The sequence below is a fragment of the Triturus cristatus genome, chromosome 5_2, assembly GCF_964204655.1.
Source record: "Triturus cristatus chromosome 5_2, aTriCri1.1, whole genome shotgun sequence".
In the NCBI taxonomy this organism is placed as follows: domain Eukaryota; kingdom Metazoa; phylum Chordata; class Amphibia; order Caudata; family Salamandridae; genus Triturus; species Triturus cristatus.
Genome location: NC_140588.1, coordinates 743,058,072 through 743,076,114, shown reverse-complemented (window position 1 = coordinate 743,076,114; position 18,043 = coordinate 743,058,072). Strand labels below are relative to the sequence as shown.

The 18,043-nt window shown below is 50.7% G+C and overlaps 1 protein-coding gene across 3 annotated transcripts in view; it reads left to right on the top strand.

Moving 5' to 3' along the window:
* The window catches only part of LOC146829210 (uncharacterized), a 361,848-nt gene that overhangs the window by 13,550 nt on the left and 330,255 nt on the right, over positions 1-18,043 (top strand). The gene's annotated exons all lie outside the window — the stretch shown is intronic.

Here is an 18,043-nt window from a genome sequence, read left to right as displayed (position 1 = left end):
TGTCTCCGAACCCGCACCCCGCCCCAGGCGGCGAAACACGTTACTTCGCTCTCCTCTCCTCTTCTCTTCTCGCGACTTGGGCCTCCGATGCAACTTGTTTGATTCCGGTTAGTGGAACTCGAGCCCTCCCCCGACCGGGTTGCTTCAAGGTCCTACTTCTGGCAACGGCGGGCTCGGGCCGGCGGCACAGCCCCCCTGGGAATGCCGGTCCGGCCCGATGACAATAACAAAGATCTCAGGCTGCAACAGGGCACACACACACAGCGTGGCTGAGACTCACTTGAGCTTCGGGTGGGCACGGTCACAGGGCACTCCTCACGAAGGTCTCAGGCTGCATGAAGCATACACACACAGTGTCGCAGAGACTCACTTGAGTTCCGGGTGCACATGTTCACAGGGCAATCCTCACGAAGGTCTCAGGCTGTACAAAGCACATGCACACAGCGTCGCTGAGACTCACTTGGACTCCGGGTGTGCACGATCACAGGGGGATCCTCACGAAGGTCTCAGGCTGTACGAAGCACACACACATAGCGTCGCTGAAACTCACTTGTACTCCTGGTGCCCATGATCACAGGGCAATTCTTACGAGGGTCTCAGGCTGCAAAAAGCACATGCGCACAGCGTCGCTGAGACACACTTGAACTTCGGGTGTGCACGATGACGGGGCAATCCTCACGAAGGTCTCAGGCTGCATGAAGCACACACACACAACGTCGCTGAGACTCACTTTGACTCCAGGTACACACAATCCCAGTACAATCCTCACGGAGGGCTCAGGCTGCAAAAAGCACACGCACACAGCGTCGCTGAGACTCGCTTGGACTCCAGGTGCCCACGATCACAGAGCAATTCTTACAAAGGTCTCAGGCTGCACAAAGCCCACGCACACAGCGTCGCTGAGACACTTCTGGACAATTTTGTGTTCCTGAGTTTCCACAACAAGGAGCCAGCTCTCCTCGGGCCCTTGGCGTAAAGTTACTTCAGGACACAGCACAGCAAAGTCCTTTCAAGCAGGGGGACATAGCCTCTCCTTGGTTAAATCAGCAAACTGCAGGCCAGCCCCAGAACACACAGCAAGGGTCAGTCCTTTCCTTCAGTCTATTCAGCTGCTTCTTCCTTGACAGAGGTTCCTCTTGACCACAAAGTAGTTTCAATCCTTTACAGAAAGTCTAGGGTTTTCAGCTCTCATTGTTATACCCCTAAATGTCTTTGAAGTCTTTCTGTTTCAGGAGGCAATGATACCTGTCCAAACCAGTTCTTAATGTCTCCCTGCCAGGGACTCCTTCTGCCTTTGATAATGGGGGTCTGGGTCCTTAATCACTCTGCAGGAGATGGAGCCATTGTTTTATGGCAGCAACCCAGACCTCTTCACCTCCAGGGGTTACTCCTCCCCCCTACACTCCAGCTGCAGGTCAGCCTGTTGCTGTCTCACCTCCTCCCCTAGGTCAAGACATTCCCCAGAGCCTAGCACATTCAAATCTAGACAGTCAATCCACAACCTGGCAGAGACACACAGAAATGTTAAAACACAAAAACCCAGCCACTTCTGAAAGAGTGGTTTCTAAACACACAATGCAAAAACCACCTTCACAAAAAGATGTGTTATTAAATTGTGAGTTCAGGCACACTAAACTGCACCTCTCCATCTTAATCCTTTGGGAAGATAGGTTGGAAACATATTACACAGCCTTCCCCATTCTGTTCTATGGGCAAGATGGCCTTTCAACAGTGAAAAACGAAATGGAGAGTATTTCACTGTTAGGACATGGTACACACCTTAGTACACGTCCTACCTTTCACATACACTGCACTCTGCAGAGGGGGGTACCCTAGACCTACTATGGGGTTGTCTGATGTGCATAAAAAGGGTAAGGCCCGGCAAGTGGGTGCACTTGTCAGGACAACATGGCAGTTTAACAAACTGTGCGCAGGCACTGCAGTGGCAGGCCTGAGTTCTCTCTTTAAGGCTACTTGTGTGTGTGGCCCAATTAGTGCTGCAGGCCCACTAGTAGCATTTGCATTACTAGCCCTTGCGCACATAGTGCACCTTACCACGGACTTTACTAGTAAGGCAAACATACCAATCATGGACAACCAATTATCATTACAATTTATACAGGGAGCACTTGCACTTTGACACTGATCAGCAGTGGCAAAGTGCCCAAAGCATCTAAGTTGGCAACACCAGGTCAGAAAAAAGGTCTAGGGGGGAAGCAAAAAGTTAAGGAGCTTTAGCCAAAAAGGGCCAAGCTCAACACAACCCCCTCCCAGCCGAAAGCCAGGGTAGACCAAACAACTACCTTGATGGACTTCCCTGCTTGGGGTGATAGAACACGGACGCAGGCCCACTACTGCAGGGACACTCTCCTGTTCTATGTCTTTCTGACCCCAGAGGGTTCTCTTGGTCACTACTCCCTGGGCAAACTATGCTGCTCCATGGGTACTTCCTGGCAGTTGGGCCCTCTCTAGGGGTGCTGGTCCCTTGCCAACCCCACCTAAAGTTGTACCCCTGGAAAACCCATCGGTTATGATACTATCCCCAGTTATCCTGCTCTCCAGGTTAGAAGTGGCTTTACCCTGGTCACTTTAGGGGACCTAGCCCTACTGGCTGGGCACTATCCCCCGGGTTTTCCCACGGAGGGACACCTCCCTCTCTTAACCTCCCATTCAGATTTCTGTGCCTGCCAATTAGGAATGGCACCCACAAATTTCAGGACCGCGGGAGCTCTGGTTGAAGACTCCCCACGTCCTCCTGATGCTAGGTGTTCTTCCTCACACAGCTGGCAAGTAGGTACTAGGCCTCCAACCTGGTACTCCTCTAAGGAACTCTCCAGTCTCTGGAGTGGGGTGGTGAACCCCTGGGGATGCTGCTCACACTCCCTCCCTCTCCTTCGAGACAGGGCACTAGCCTGCATGCCCCCCCACCAGTCTTGGACCTAACTACTCTACTTCGCATCTCTTCCCTCTCTAATGCCTTTTCCGACTCTTGGACCCATGACCAGGGGTCTGCCTCTTGCGCCAGCCCCTCGGAATCAAAGAGCTCTCACCCTAACACGGGTTGGCACATTCCTGGAAAACAATTACTGAGCCTAGGCTCCCTGGGGGCCAAATTGATCAACCCCTTCAAATCATTTGCCATGCTAACCATCACCCAATCATCTAGTGCCCGCTTGTATTCATCCACACTTGGCACTGGCTGTGCGCTGCCACCATTCAAACTGAACTCCACCTGTTTAACCTTGCTGTCCAGTTCCCTCATGCTTAACTCATGAGCTAAGAGAATCTTTCTCTCCTCCAAGGCGAGAGCGTTCCTGCTCTCCTCTGCTTCACTTTCAATGAGCAGCTTCTTCTCTTCTACTTGAGTTTTAAGTTTTAAAACCTCCAACTCATGCTCTCTGACCCTTTGGTTTTCCTCCAGCTCCTCTGGGGAAATACTCCTCCCTGAATGGTTGCTACCGGCCCCTGAGGCTGGTCTTTCCACTGGCAAATCCTGTGGACCAAATCCATTCCCTGGGTCATCCTCATCCACCTCAACATCACCCGTCTCCTGAGCCCCTTTGGCTTCTCACCAGGCTCTCAAGGCCATATGCAGCTCCTCCTTCTTAGAGCTACTTTTCATGGGACATCCCATTGGTCTGCAGAATTGCCTCAACTGATTAACTTTGTAGGTAAGCAATGCCTCAATGTCGAACTTTAATTCTGCAACCTCACTGGCTACTTGACTCCACTGAGACATGATGTGTGGCTTAAAGGTCGCTCAAAAATAGAACCAAAAAAAAAAAAAACCACAATATGTAGTTACGTCCTGGTCTGCGCTAGCTTGTGATGTACACCAATCACTGTGAGTGAATTTGCAAATACACGTTCAAATTCCAAACCCGCTGACCATCAACTGTAGGTCCCAACCCCTGCCTCCAATCAGACCCCAGGATATTACGGCATAGATTTGCAAATTTAGCGGCACAAAAATGGAAATTTAGCGGCACAAAAGTGGAAACTTGGCGGCATTATTGCGGCACCTTATTTTATTCGTAATCATTCCTTTTCAGCCTTAAATCAATGTAAACTGATTCAACACCGTATTCCACTGTGAAACTGGCATGTTTAAAGTGTCTGCGGCTCTACGTAAGCACAGCTCCAATCTGCACCTCGTTAGAGGGGGCCCTATTTCTACCTGGGGTGTTCTAGCACCCATGTATACACCCCTGCCGAGGCACCGCTGCCTCCTGGACCCGTCGATTTAAAAAAACTGTAATTTCTATCACCCTTTTTAACATTGAAAATATATTGATAATACAAATATGACCCATAGAGGAAGTCCTGCTACCCCAATTTTAGCAATTAGAAACTCTAAGAATATCTTTAAACTGCAGCAAAGTACCAGAAATGGAAGGACACTAGCCTAGTGCCTTTGTAACCTGATTCACTTACTTTGCAGCAGGCATAATAATCCTCTGCCCTATTTTATCACGACAAAACGCTGATCTTGCAACAGCAGGAGCATTATTCAGCAGCTAACTTGACATTTTTATTGCTGCAGGAAAACTCCTGGACACAAAAGGAATTCAGCACTGTGCTGCATAAGTTCCACAAGCAAACCAAAGGATCTCTGTGAGAAAAACTCACAGTTATCCTCATAAAATATGGTTTTACGAATATGGGTGCTACATGTGATCACAATTACTACAGACCATAAAAGACCCACCGAGGCCAGCTCCAGAGTTTTCCTTTCTTGATGGTGCACCTACATTTTTAAGTTCCCCTCAGGCTCCGCAATCCATCCTCACCCTGTCCCCTTATTTCATTACCTTCCGATCCTCAATTTTTTACCCCAAAGATTTGCACTTGTGTCTGAGTAACTATCCTTGTGAGGAACCTGCTCCCAAAAAAACGTGAGTCTTGGCTACCCACTAAGAGTGTGTGATCTTCAACAAGTAACATCACTCAGAATCCCATGTACCTTTCACAGCACCTTTCTTGTATACTTAAGCCATCCAATGGATCACTCATACAATGGGTCATGAGATGGAGGGTTGAGGTAGCAAGAGATACACACCTGAGCCTTGCTGCTTTCCTCCTGGATGGCTTGCCTCTAGGTCCCACATATCAAGGGCATGAGTGAGTGGCATGCACACAGAGGTCCGTGAAATAACAGTTAAACAGATGCTGACTCAGACACATGCTGCCCAGTGTTAAAAGCTGGTAGCTGTAAGTACAATACATCCCCTGACACAATGCTGCCTATATGTGGCTGAATTGTTAGTTTTGCATGAGCCTGTGTCACTTGAAGAAAGGTAGGTCTTGTGCACAGTTAATATCACAGTAAGTCGGTGTATTTGGGTGGACGTTTTTAAAAGATTTGTTTTGCTTGTAAAAACATTTAAAACATATTTAGTATTTACATAACATTACGTTAGTTGATTGAATGACAGTTTTATTAAATGGAATACGTTTTGTTACATATAAAAGCTACACTTACATGTCTACTAATGCTTCCTTCAAAAAAGCATTTTGGTGACCTCTGACCAGAAAGAGGTATGTAGCTGAAGTAGCAGTAGTAAGAAAGCCCTGCAGATAAGTCCTCTATGGTTCTCAGACTTGCTATCTCCTGTGTCCGTGTATTTGCCAAACCCATGCCTTTTGACTTGATATATCCATTTAGTTAATTACTTCTGGAAGAAACGATAAAGGGGGATAGAGGGGGATCCGAACACCTAAGGTGGGTAGCATTTTGAAATGAAAGTCTTGTGTAAAACACTATCCATACTCATTTCTTTAAGGTTCCGAAGTGCATCTGACATTGCACCTACCTTCCCCAACTTTCAGCTCCGACATATTGTTCCTGGCTCACTTTAAAATGCGTTACACTGTGGTGGGATTATTGGTGAAGAACTACGTGCATGGAGGAGCCAAGATGGCGATCGGAGCAGACGCTTGAGCGCCCGGCTCCGTCGGCCCTTGGCCCCGGACTATTATCCTGATTCCTATCCTTGCCGATTCTCGAGGTGAAACGTGTGCGACGGCGCGCTGTCCACGCCGCCGCTTCCCCGAAGTCTCGGCCCGCCCGGATGCCGGAGTTCTTGGTGCTTTTGTTCTCCGCCCTGGACCCCTGCTCCATTGTGGCCTTTGCCGGCCCCCCGGAAGCTCCGCAGTCACCGGACCCGCTAGCGCAAACCCGAGCCCCGCGGTCCCGACCTCACCTAACACCACGGACTGTCGCCAGATGAGCCTGGGGAGGGACGGCCAGACACCTCCTGCACCCTGCGCCTGAAGGGCTGGGGCTGTAAGGTAAGCCCTGGTGCGGCGGGTCTCCTGCCCCGATCTGTGGACCGCGCTGTGGGAGGCTGCCGACCCCCTTCTTCCATTGCCTAGTCGGCTGCAAAGAGAACCCGAGGGAAGGGAGGCGACTGTTGGCTTTTCCAGTTGCGGCGCAGACCTGAGGGTGACTGACTCCTTGCTACGACCTCCCCCCCTGGCCATTGTACCGTCCGGCCGTAAAACATGGCGTTGTTTGCCTGCTCGCGGCTGGGGGGTGATACTCCGGTCTTGCCCGCTGCCCGCCTCGCCCTCCCTCCACCAGACACCAGCTCCACAGTGCCGTCCCGGATTGCTGCCGATGTGGGGGTGCAGCCTCCGCTGACATGCGGCTCAGTTCTGGCCGTCCTGCTGGACTTTCGTCTACAAATGTGTGCTCGCTTTCAGGCGCTGAGTGAGCAGTTTGACTCCATGCTGTCGGCTGCGGGCCGTGAGCGCTCCGTTTGTCATCAACACGGCGTGGGTCTGCCAGTGCTTTTGTCCTCTTGCGGGGACGCAACGGCTGTGTGTGATCGTGCTACACTGGTGCCTGCATCTGGCTTTCCCGGCACCCAGGATCAATTGCTCTCCAGCTCAACAGCGGATACTTTGTTTCCCAGTTCATTGCTGCCTGCTTCATTGTTGCCTGCCTCACCGCGTTTGCAAGAGTATCCAGCTGAGCAACACCTAACATCCTCGAGGAATCGTTCACGGTGGCATACTGCTTCTTTTCTGTGGAACTCCTGTACTCTACATGCCATGTCTGGACTTTATGTGGTGCACAAAGGGACCTCTACAGATGGTCGGCGGCCATTTTGTGATTCTACTTCACCATCTTCTCCCAAGCGGCCATATTGTCTTTGTCTGCACGGGATGCGGGGCCTTCATGTAGGGGCTGGCTTAATCTAAAGCCCGCGATCGGGCCAGGGCTAGACTGATTTATATCGCCATGGTTTCACGGATGGGCTGGACTGGGACTGGAACTGTATGTATACTTTGTGCGCACTCGTCGCGATCTGTCTTCCTTCATTTAAATTTTTGTGACAATTCATTTTCACACGACCGCTTTTGGTGTAGTGGGTTCTCAGTGTGTGGAAGCTATAGATGGCCGATGGTTAAGGGCGCTCTGATGATACGTAGGCTCCTCCCCAATTTCTTCTTTTTGGGAGTTTAGATTAGAATAGTCCTATTCTTTTCTCACCCCCTTTATCATAGGTGTACTGTTTTCTTATCTTTCTTTACTCTATTCTTACTCTCTTTCTTGTCTATATTTCGGGTTTATTGGGCGACAGGCACTATGCTGGGGGGGGGGCAGGCCGTAGCCTCCGCATTGGTGTAGGGTGGGGGGGTAATTTACTGTTTCTAATTAGTTCTATGGGCCTTTTTTTCTTTTTATGTTTCTGCGCTATACTTGTTTCGATTCTGGGTCCGGGCGTGGGGTTGACCGAGTGGGGGCGGCACTGGAGGGGTGCGTAACTGCTCATGTGACTATCCTGTTATATAACTGCATTGCCTCACTGCCTGAGATTTTACTTCCATTGCTGTTTTAATGATGTTGCTGCTCTCCCGTGTGGTGAAGATATCGTGCGGACTCGAATCTCCTTGGTTCTTATTCTTTAATGACTTTTTCCCTGAGAAAATCATTTCGAAAACCTTAAAATTAACCTTCACTTCTCCTTTCCCTGGGGTCAAGGATCGCTCCAGTGTATACTTCATATAGCGTCGCTACTCTTGACCTTTGAAGCACAGGGGCCGTAATGTTTGTATCAGTGCTTAACCGTATCGTGGCCGGCCTGAAGGTTGTAGGCCCGTATTTGTTCTTTCAATATGCACGAATAAAGGTTTTAAAAAAAACAAAAACAAAAAAAAAAAAAAGAACTACGTGCATGGTATCCTAGATTTATTTTCTAATTACAACAATACTATTCATCCTAGAACAAAAGTGCACTCTCGGAGCTTAGAATGCACAATTTGTTGCCTACACGTGTTGGTAAGGCCAATAATAACAGAATGCTACTGACAGTGGCAGAATACATGTAAACTACAAAATGTACCCATCAGCTTTGAATTTGAATGGATTATGAGCAATATTTCCTCTTCAATAAGATTTTACCGACAAAAGGAAATATGTTTACTTTGGCAACTTTGTTGGCACTTCTGCGCTTTTGTTGTTCTTTGGCAGCTGGCATTCAGTGCCGCACTTTAACACAATTGAAGCCAGGAGTGAGTATGGAAAGTTTTCATCAGAATTCTGTGCTCGTAAAGTTCTGCTTTTTCATACTGTGGTATTTTTTCATGCTGAACGTGTCAGCCAAGTGTCATAATATAATGGTCAGTGTCAGAATAACAGCCAAGCAAGGATCTTGGACAGGCGGAAGCAGGTATTGGACGGCTGGACGTAGTGACGTGCGCGTGCACAGCCAATTAACGGGCATTGTTTGTTTTGCTGACACTTTTTGACAAATATCACGGTGATAATTGTAAATATCGCGGCCATCGCGCTAGTCAGCTGATTTCGCAATTTTTTCATGAATCGCGAAATGCTGGAGGGTCTGTCCAATGTTAGAACCAGGATTCCCTGGTTGACTGAGGTAGGTACCTTAGGCCAAGTAGGGACTCTCGCTTCTAAGTCAGGGAATGGAAGGACACCTTCTCAGATAGCCCCTGCTCACAACCTTGGTAGCTTGGCACGAGCAGACAGGCTTATCTTCAAGGCAAATGTGTAAAGTATTTGCAACCACGCTCTCAGCAACCCAATGATGACACCACAAATGGACTCCACACGAGTTTCATAAAAACGGGGATTCATTTATATAAAAAGATTTACGATGAGACCACACAATAAAGAATCCAACATATGCGTATTTGTAATATTCTCCTGGCCGGTTATTAGGCCAGCCAGCCCTTGTAGATTCTGACAGTATTAATAAGCAATTCTAGATGATCCAATGCAGTCCTAATGCAATGCTATGCAGTTCGTAATGCAAGAATCAGGCACTTTGCAAAGTAAAAATAATGTAGTTTGTTATGCAACACTCCAGCAGTTCGTAATGCCAAAATAATGCAATGCGTAATTCACCAATCAGGTAGTTCATTATGCAAAAATAATGCAATGCGTAATGCAACAATCAGGCAGTTCATTATGCAAACTAATGCAAAGCGTAATGCAACAATCAGGCAGTTCGTTAAGCAAACTAATGCAATGCGTAATGCCACAATCAGGTAGTTCGTAATGCAGAAACAATGCAATGCGCAAGGCAGTTCAGCACCGATCACGGTGCTTTAGATGGTCTCTCTGCCTTTCGTACTGACTCGCTGTCAGCTTCTGCCAACATATGCCCCCAACACAGGCATGGTGTAAACCAAAGTCCTTCTCCACACTCCGGCCCCGGTACTGCCACACCTTGGCAAGTACGGGCCATGATACCAGCTTGAGCAGAGGCTCATGCTGCAAGAATGGAAGAGGCCGAGATCGTCTCTCTCTGAGCCCACACCCCACCCTAGGTGGCGACACACGTTACCTGGGGGGTGCGACCTCGCTCTGCTCTTCTCGCGACTTGGGCCTCCGATGCGACTTGGTTGATTCTGGGCAGTGGAACTCGGGCCCTCCCCCGACGGGGTTGGTTCGAGGTCCTGCTTCTGGCAACGGCTGGCTCGGGCCAGCGGCACAGCACCCTTGGGAATGCCGGTCCAGGCTGATGACGATAACGAAGATCTCAGGGTGCAACAGGGCACACACACACAGCGTCGCTGAGAAACATTTGAGCTTCGGGTGGGCACGTTCACAGGGCACTCCTCACGAAGGTCTCAGGCTGCACGAAGCACACGCACACAGCATGGCTGAGACTCACTTGGACTCCAGGTGTACATGATCACAGCACAATCCTCACGAAGGGCTCAGGCTGCAAAAAGCACACTCACACAGCGTCACGGAGACTCGCTTGAGTTCCGGGTGCACACGATCACAGGGCAATACTCACGAAGGACTCATGCTGCACAAAGCACACGCACACAGCGTCGCTGAGACTCACTTGGACTCCGGGTGAGCATGATCACAGGGCAATCCTCACGAAGGTCCCAGGCTGCACGAAGCACAAGCACACAGCATGGCTGAGACTCACTTGGACTCCAGGTGCACATGATCACAGGACAATCCTTATGAAGGGCTCAGGCTGCAAAAAGTACACGCATACGGCGTCGCTGAGACTCGCTTGCACTCCAGGTGCCCACGATCACAGGGCAATGCCTACGAAGGTCTCAGGCTGCAAAAAGCACACACACGCACAGCGTCAGTGAGACACACTTGAACTTCGGGTATGCATGATCACAGGGCAATCCTCACGAAGGTCTCAGGCTGCATGAAGCACACGCACACAGCCTCACTGAGACTCACTTGCACTCCAGGTGCACACGATCACAGGACAATCCTCACGAAGGGCTCAGGTTGCAAAAAGCACACGCACACAGCGTCGCTGAGACTCGCTTGCACTCCAGGTGCACACGATCAAAGGGCATTTCTTATGAAGGTCTCAGGCTGCACAAAGCACACACACACAGCGTCGCTGAGACACTTCTAGAAACTTTTGTGTTCCTGAGTTTCCACAACAGGGAGCCAGCTCTCCTCGGGCCCTTGGGGTTAAGTTACTTCAGGACACAGCACAGCAAATTCCTTTCAAGCAGGGGGACACAGCACACAGCAAAGTCCCTTTAGCCTCTCCTTGGTTAAATCAGCAAACTGCAGGCCAGCCCCAGAACACACAGCAAGGGTCAGTCCTTTCCTTCAGTCTATTCAGCTGCTTCTTCCTTGACAGAGGTTCCTCTTGACCACGAAGTAGTTTCAATCTTTACAGTCTTGAACAGTTCCATTCCCCAGTCTAGGAGTTTCAGCTCTCATAGTTACACCCCTAAATGTCTTTGAAGTCTTTGTGTTTCAGGGGGGCACTGACCCCTGTCCAAACCAGTTCTGGGTGTCTCCCTGCCAGTGACACCTTCTGCCTTTGATAGTGGGGTTTGGGTCCTTAATCACTCAGCAGGAGATGGAGCCATTGTTTTATGGCAGCAACCCAGGCCTCTTCACCTCCAGGGGCTACTTCTCTCCCCTACACTCCAGATGCAGGTCAGTCTGTTGCTGTCTCACCTCCTCCCCTGGGTCAAGACATTCCCCAGAGCCTAGCACATTCAAATCTAGACAGTCAATCCACAACCTGGCAGAGACACACAGAAATGTTAAAACACAAAAACCCACCCACTTCTATAATAGTGGTTTCTAAACACACAATGCAAAAACCCCCTTCACAAAAAGATATGTTATTAAATTGTGAGTTCAGGCACACTAAACCTCACCTCTCCATCTTACGTCTTCGGGAAGATAGGTTGGAAACATATTACACAACCTTCACCATTCTGTCCTATGGGCAAGATGGCCTTTCAACAGTGAAAAACGAAAAATGGAGAGTATTTCACTGTTAGGACATGGTACACACCTTAGTACATGTCCTACCTTTCACATACACTGCACCCTGCCCAGGGGGGTACCCTAGACCTACCATAGGGGTGTCTGATGTGCATAAAATTGGTAAGGCCTAGCAAGTGGGTGCACTTGTCAGGACAACATGGCAGTTTAACAAGCTGCGCGCAGACACTGCAGTGGCAGGCCTGACTTCTCTCTTTATGGGGTGGGTGGCACAATTAGTGCTGCAGGCCCACTTGTAGCATTTGCATCACTCGCCCTGGCACACATAGTGCACTTCACTAGGGACTTTACTAGTAAGGCAAACATAATAATCATGGACAACCAATTATCATTACACTTTATATAGGGAGCACTTGCACTTTGACACTGATCAGCAGTGGCAAAGTGCCCAAAGCATCTAAATTAGCTACACCATGTCAGAAAAAAGGTCTAGGGGGAAAGCAAAAAGTTTAAGGAATTTTAGCCAAAAAGGGCCAAGTCCAACACAACTGCTATGTTCTGGTTGGCTGAGGCAATGCCGTAGCCAGGCAGAACCCACCACTACCATCAAGTGTGAGAAGTTGGCCTGGCATATGCTGTCCACTAGTTATAGTGGGCACCTTGCACCAGTCCAAACAACCCCTTAGAGATGATAGGTTAAAGACAACCTTATTTGAAAGCTATCCTAGTGGTAGCTATGGACAGGAGCCTTCAGGCTAAGTCTTGAAGGAATGTAAAGCAGCTTGTTTTACCAGTCTATAATCTCTTTGTTAGACCTGGCACCTTGGCGTGAGTCTCCCTTCCTCTTTTTGTCGCTCTGCCTCATGTGATTTTATGGTGTTGGCCGCTCAGCGCGCTGTGCCACTGCCAACCAGTGTCGCGGTGCGAGTGCTCCCTATGTAAATTGTATATGTTGGTTGGATTCCATGATTGGATTGTTTGGTTTACTGTCAGACCCCAGTAAAGTGCGCCAGGAGCGCCAGGGCATGTAAATACAAACACCGCTGGTGGGCTTGCAGCACTGGTTGTGCCACCCACAGAAGCGGCCGGTAAAATATGTCTAAGGTCTGCCACCGCAGAACCTGCGTGCAGTCTGGTACTGACATGCTGACTGGCAAGTGCCCACACTTGCCGGTCCCTGAAACCTTCCCTTAGCTGCATGTTAGTCACCCCTCTGGTAGGCCCACAGGCAGGGTGCGTTGTAAGCCTAAGGTAGGACAAGCCTGGATGCGTGGCATGTCCTAGTAGTGAATGACCGCCATCTTGTTGTTCACTACTGCAAGGCTACCCTGTTCTCATAGGCCAGTATGGGCAGCCTGGATTGTTACACCCTATGATCCTAACCGACCCAGGGAACATGGTACAAGATCGAGTTTAGTATGCCTGAACTCGGAATAATAAGGTACATCTTTTCGTAAGGTTTATTTTAATATTCCGCGTTTGCAAATGCCGCTTTTAGAAAGCTGGCCTTTGCTTGCCTAAACATTTCAGCCCGCCTCTGCGTGATGTGTATCTGATGTCTGGCTGGTATGAGTGACAGGGCTGGGGGAACCCAGATGGGCAGGGCTAGGTAGCCTGATGGTGAATAGGACGATCGGCAGGTAGATGGGTGGGAGGAGTGCTCCTAGGCTCTGAATAGGACAGTGCTCTGCCACCTCAATGCCGGCTCCGCCCCCTGTGGAGCGTCTGAGGACTCTGCCCTGCACTCTGAAAGGAGAAGCATGTGCTCAGAAACCGGACTGGACTAGGCAAAGCACCCCCTGGCCTGGGAGAACAAAAGATTTTCTGTATAAATGGAGGAGCCCTGCTCCTAAGAAACTAGATCCGCTTTTGATCAAGAAGAATCTCTGCCTGAGGAGGAGGCACCGGGAAAGCTGTAGGAGGAAGACTGTCCCTATCCTGGGGGATTGGCCTGCAGTGGTGACCTTGCTGCCAAAGGGGAGAAGAGAAACTGTTGCTGAAGACTTTGCTTTATTTTTACTTTCAAGACTTGTGCTTTTCCAAAACGATCTCCAAGGGCTTGGTACTGAGCTTGCCCCCTGAACTGAGCCCCAGGACCATTGGGCTCTACCTGATCTACACTCGCCTGCCGCTGGACGGTGGTGTCCTTTCCCTCGCCGGAGCTGTGACCCTCGTGCCCCAGTCCCTCCTTGAGCCGTGACCAGGACTGCTTAGCCGCCCCCGCCTTGTGAAGAGCCTCGCTCGATCGGAGCCGCTCCCCCTACGCTGTGCTGGGCTGCCCCTGTCACCTCGCCCGCTGGAGGCTCGCTGTGCACCTTCACCCTCCCGCCGGAATCGGCGTTTGTGAGCATCTCCAAGCCTTGGACGGCCCGGACGTAATCTGCGTGCCCGGTTGCCCCGCTTTGTTCACCCGCCACCTGCAACACCCCGCTCTTGCCGTGAGCCTGAAAATCAGACCCCCATCGTGAAGCGTGGGAGCCTCGGACGCCGCCTCGCCCTTCTGTCGAAGAGCCGCTGAAATCCCGCACCCGCCTTTGCGTCAAGAAACAAGGTACTGTACTTACGAACTCGACCGCGAGCTCGCATCGGATCCAGGGTCCGCAACGTTCTGATTTCCCTGTCATCTGCCATGTGCTTCCCGGACGCCGCCTCAGCACGAAGTGCGCTGAGGCCTACAGTTACCTTGTGCCCGCCTAAAGAACTTTCCGTAACAAAGAGAACTTTACCGTATTCCTAAGAATTGTGGCCCCATCAGTTTAACGTTACTGGGCCTTGTATTGAATCTGCTGAATCTACATAAAAGCTTATTTTTATATACTTCCTGATTGGTGTCCGTTTGTGGTGCATGCAAGGGGTTTACTGTATGTATTATTGCACTTGCTTAACCGTGTACGCCTGAGACTTAGCCTAGACTGCTCGTGCCACGCACCTAGAGAGTGAGCAGGGGTTATTCTGGGGAGTCATCCTTCGCCCTGACAAGAAGTAAAGGGTCCCTGTTTGTTGTGGGTTCACACCTGCGTCAACCAGAGCCCCCTCATTTCTAACATTGGTGGCAGCGGTGAGGATGTACGGATTTGCATTTGTGGTTTGCATATAGTGAATCACTGATCACCACGTAGTGAGAGCAGACCAGTAACACAGCCACAAGACTAGCCATTGTTTTTGTTTTGCCAAGAATCTCCGTTGTTAGAGCCATGCCTGGTTCACTTCCCGCCGGAAGGGCAGCTTCTATAATCTCTGGATTTGAGGACATAGATTGGGAAGAAGGCGCACTTGAGGGCTATACAAATGAAGAATTGAAGGGTTTTTGCTCCAAGTTCAGAATTGCCCAAACTGGATTGAAAAACAAGACCCAACTCGTGAAGGCGCTGAGGGCCTGATATGAGTCAAAGGCACCAGAGAATCAGGTGGAAGTGGTTCCACCAGAAAGTGTCCATGAGTTTGGCAGAGGCCTGTCGCCAGAAGAGTTGGCAGACAGGGCAGCAACCCGGGCACACGAAGTGGAGATGGCAAGACTTCATGGGCAGATGGATATGGAAAAACAAAGATTAGCCATGGAAGAAAAGAAACTACAATTAGAGCATGACATGAAGCTGAGGGAGCTGGAGCTGAAAGCAAAAAGTTTGGAGCTTAATCCCTCTGGTGGCAGCACACCGCCAGTACTGGCGGAACCAAGAGTTTATATTCCCAAGGATGTAGTGAAGGAGTTCTTCAAGAATGACGACATCGGGCAGTGGTTCAGAGCCTACGAGGTAGCCATGTCTTCCCACCGGGTCCCTGAGAGAGATTGGGGAGCGGGGTTGTGGGGACGGTTCCTGAGTGAAGGGCGGGACACACTGTTAGATTTACCTGCTGATGTTCATAATTCTTACGCCCATATGAAGGAAACCTTGATGACTAGGTATGGGTTGACCCCTGAGTTATATAGACAGAGGTTCAGGGGTTGCACTAAGATTCCCAATAGTATGTATGTGGAGTATGTGACTTTCTTTTGCAGAGCGCTGGATGGTTGGGTAAAGGGTAGTAAGGTAAATGATTATCAAGGGCTTCTTGATTTAATGGCATGGGAGCACTTGTCCAGTAATTGTTTTCCTGAGCTACGCCAGCACCTGATAGATAGTAGGCTGACTAACCCTAGGAAGCTTGCTGAGGAGGCGGACCGCTGGGTCAGTACCAGGGTCCACAAGGGTCCCGTGGTAGATTCCGCCAAAGGTGGGCAGGGTCCCCAGCAGAAGAGTGGGGGGGACAGGGGTAAACAGAAGCAGTTCCAAAAAGGGCCCCAAAATAGTCCCCAAGGGAACCAAGGGAAGGGTTCTCAGCCTCCCCCACCCCAGAAACCGACCGGGGCCCCGACAGGTCCTCCTGTTCAGAAGGGGCCCGTCAGATGTTACAGGTGTAACAATTTGGGGCATTCTGCCTCTGATGTAAAGTGTCCATTGTTTGGTAAACCAGCACCCACTGGTGCTCCACCCCGGCAGGTGACTAGTGTAGCCTTGGGGGAGGAGAGGGATGTCCAAGGTGGGTGGGGTCCCGCAGAGATGTCCCTGGTCTCGCTAGGAGACCGTGAAGTGGTCCCTCCAACCCAGCTGCCTGAGAACACTAAGAAGTACAGGCAGTGGGTGACCATAAATGGCCATAGAGTGGAAGGTCTTAGAGATACAGGAGCCAGTGTGACAGCTGTCAGGTGTCACCTGGTGTCTCAGGAGCAGGTGGTCCCCAATGCATTCTATCCCGTTGTTGCCGCTGACAACACAGAGAGGCACTGCAAGGTGGCTCAGGTTCCCTTTGAGTGGGGGGGGGGTCTCTGGTACTCTTCAGGTAGCTGTGAGGCCCGCCATGCCTGTAGACTGTTTGCTAGGGAACGATTTGGAGAGCTCACCTTGGGCTAAGGTGGAGCTTAGTGCTCACCTGGAGATGTTGGGTATGCCGGATTGGGCGTGTGTCACCACACGGTCCATGGCAGCCAGTAGAGGGACTCAAGAGGCCCTGGAGCCTGAGAGGGAGGCCCAGGAACCGGCCTCAGAGAGAAGGAGCAAGGGGCACGGGAAGCCGGCCCCTGAAGTTCCCACGGTCCAGGAGGAAGCAGACCTTGAGGGGGATGCCCTGGAGCCTACAGGGGAGCAGATAGCTGAACTGGGAGACCTGCCGGAGCTGACCCATTGGCAGCAGGAAGGGGGTCCCACCAGGGAGGACTTTTGCAAGGCACAGAAGGAGTGCCCTTCTCTCGTGGGTATGCGGCAGCAGGCTGCAGACCAGGCCACAGGTGATCAGTCAGGATCACATTTCGTTTACTGGGAGAACGACCTCCTATATACAGAGCCTAAGGTTGCTGAGCCTAGGTCAGCCCGTGCGCTGGTGGTACCCCAGGACTTCAGAGCCTTCCTACTGGGGCTGGCTCACGATGTGCCATTGGCAGGGCATTTGGGGCAGGACAAGACCTTTGAAAGGCTTGTCACCCACTTTTATTGGCTTCAAATGCGCAGGAGTTCAGATACTCACTGCAGGACATGCCAGACTTGCCAGGCAAGTGGAAAGAATGGAAGGAAGCAGAAGGCTCCACTCCAGCCATTCCCTGTGGTCGGTACCCCATTCCAGCGAGTGGGGATTGACATTGTAGGGCCACTGGACCCCAGGACAGCGATGGGCAATAGGTTCATCCTGGTCCTGGTGGACCATGCCACCCGGTACCCGGAAGCCATTCCTCTGAGGACAGTGACGGCCCCCGTGGTGGGACGTGCACTGATGGGAATTTTCTCCCGAGTGGGATTCCCTCTAGAGGTGGTGTCTAACCGAGGTACCAATTTCATGTCCAAGTACATGAAATCTCTTTGGCAAGAGTGTGGTGTAACCTACAAGTTCACCACCCCTTACCACCCCCAAGGAAACGGGTTGGTTGAGAGATTCAACCGAACCCTCAAAGGCATGATAATGGGCCTAGAAGGACCCATGAGGCGTAAGTGGGACGTCCTCTTACCATGCCTTCTCTTCGCTTACCGTGAGGTGCCACAGAAGTCTCTGGGGTTCAGTCCCTTTGAGCTTCTGTATGGTCACCCAGTCAGAGGACCTCTAAGTCTGGTCAAGGAAGGCTGGGAGCAATCTCCCAGGAAACCTCCCCAGAATGTATATAGTTACATGCTGGCCTTCAGGAATCAGACTAGGCGATTCAGGCAACTTGCTGAGGCAAATCTGGAAGCCAGCCAGGAGGAGATGAAGCGGTGGTACGACCAGAATGCCACTCTGGTAGAGCTTCAGCCTGGACAGAAAGTATGGGTCTTGGCCCCCGTGGAGCCGTGTGCGCTCCAGGATAAGTGGACCGGTCCCTTTGAGGTGGTG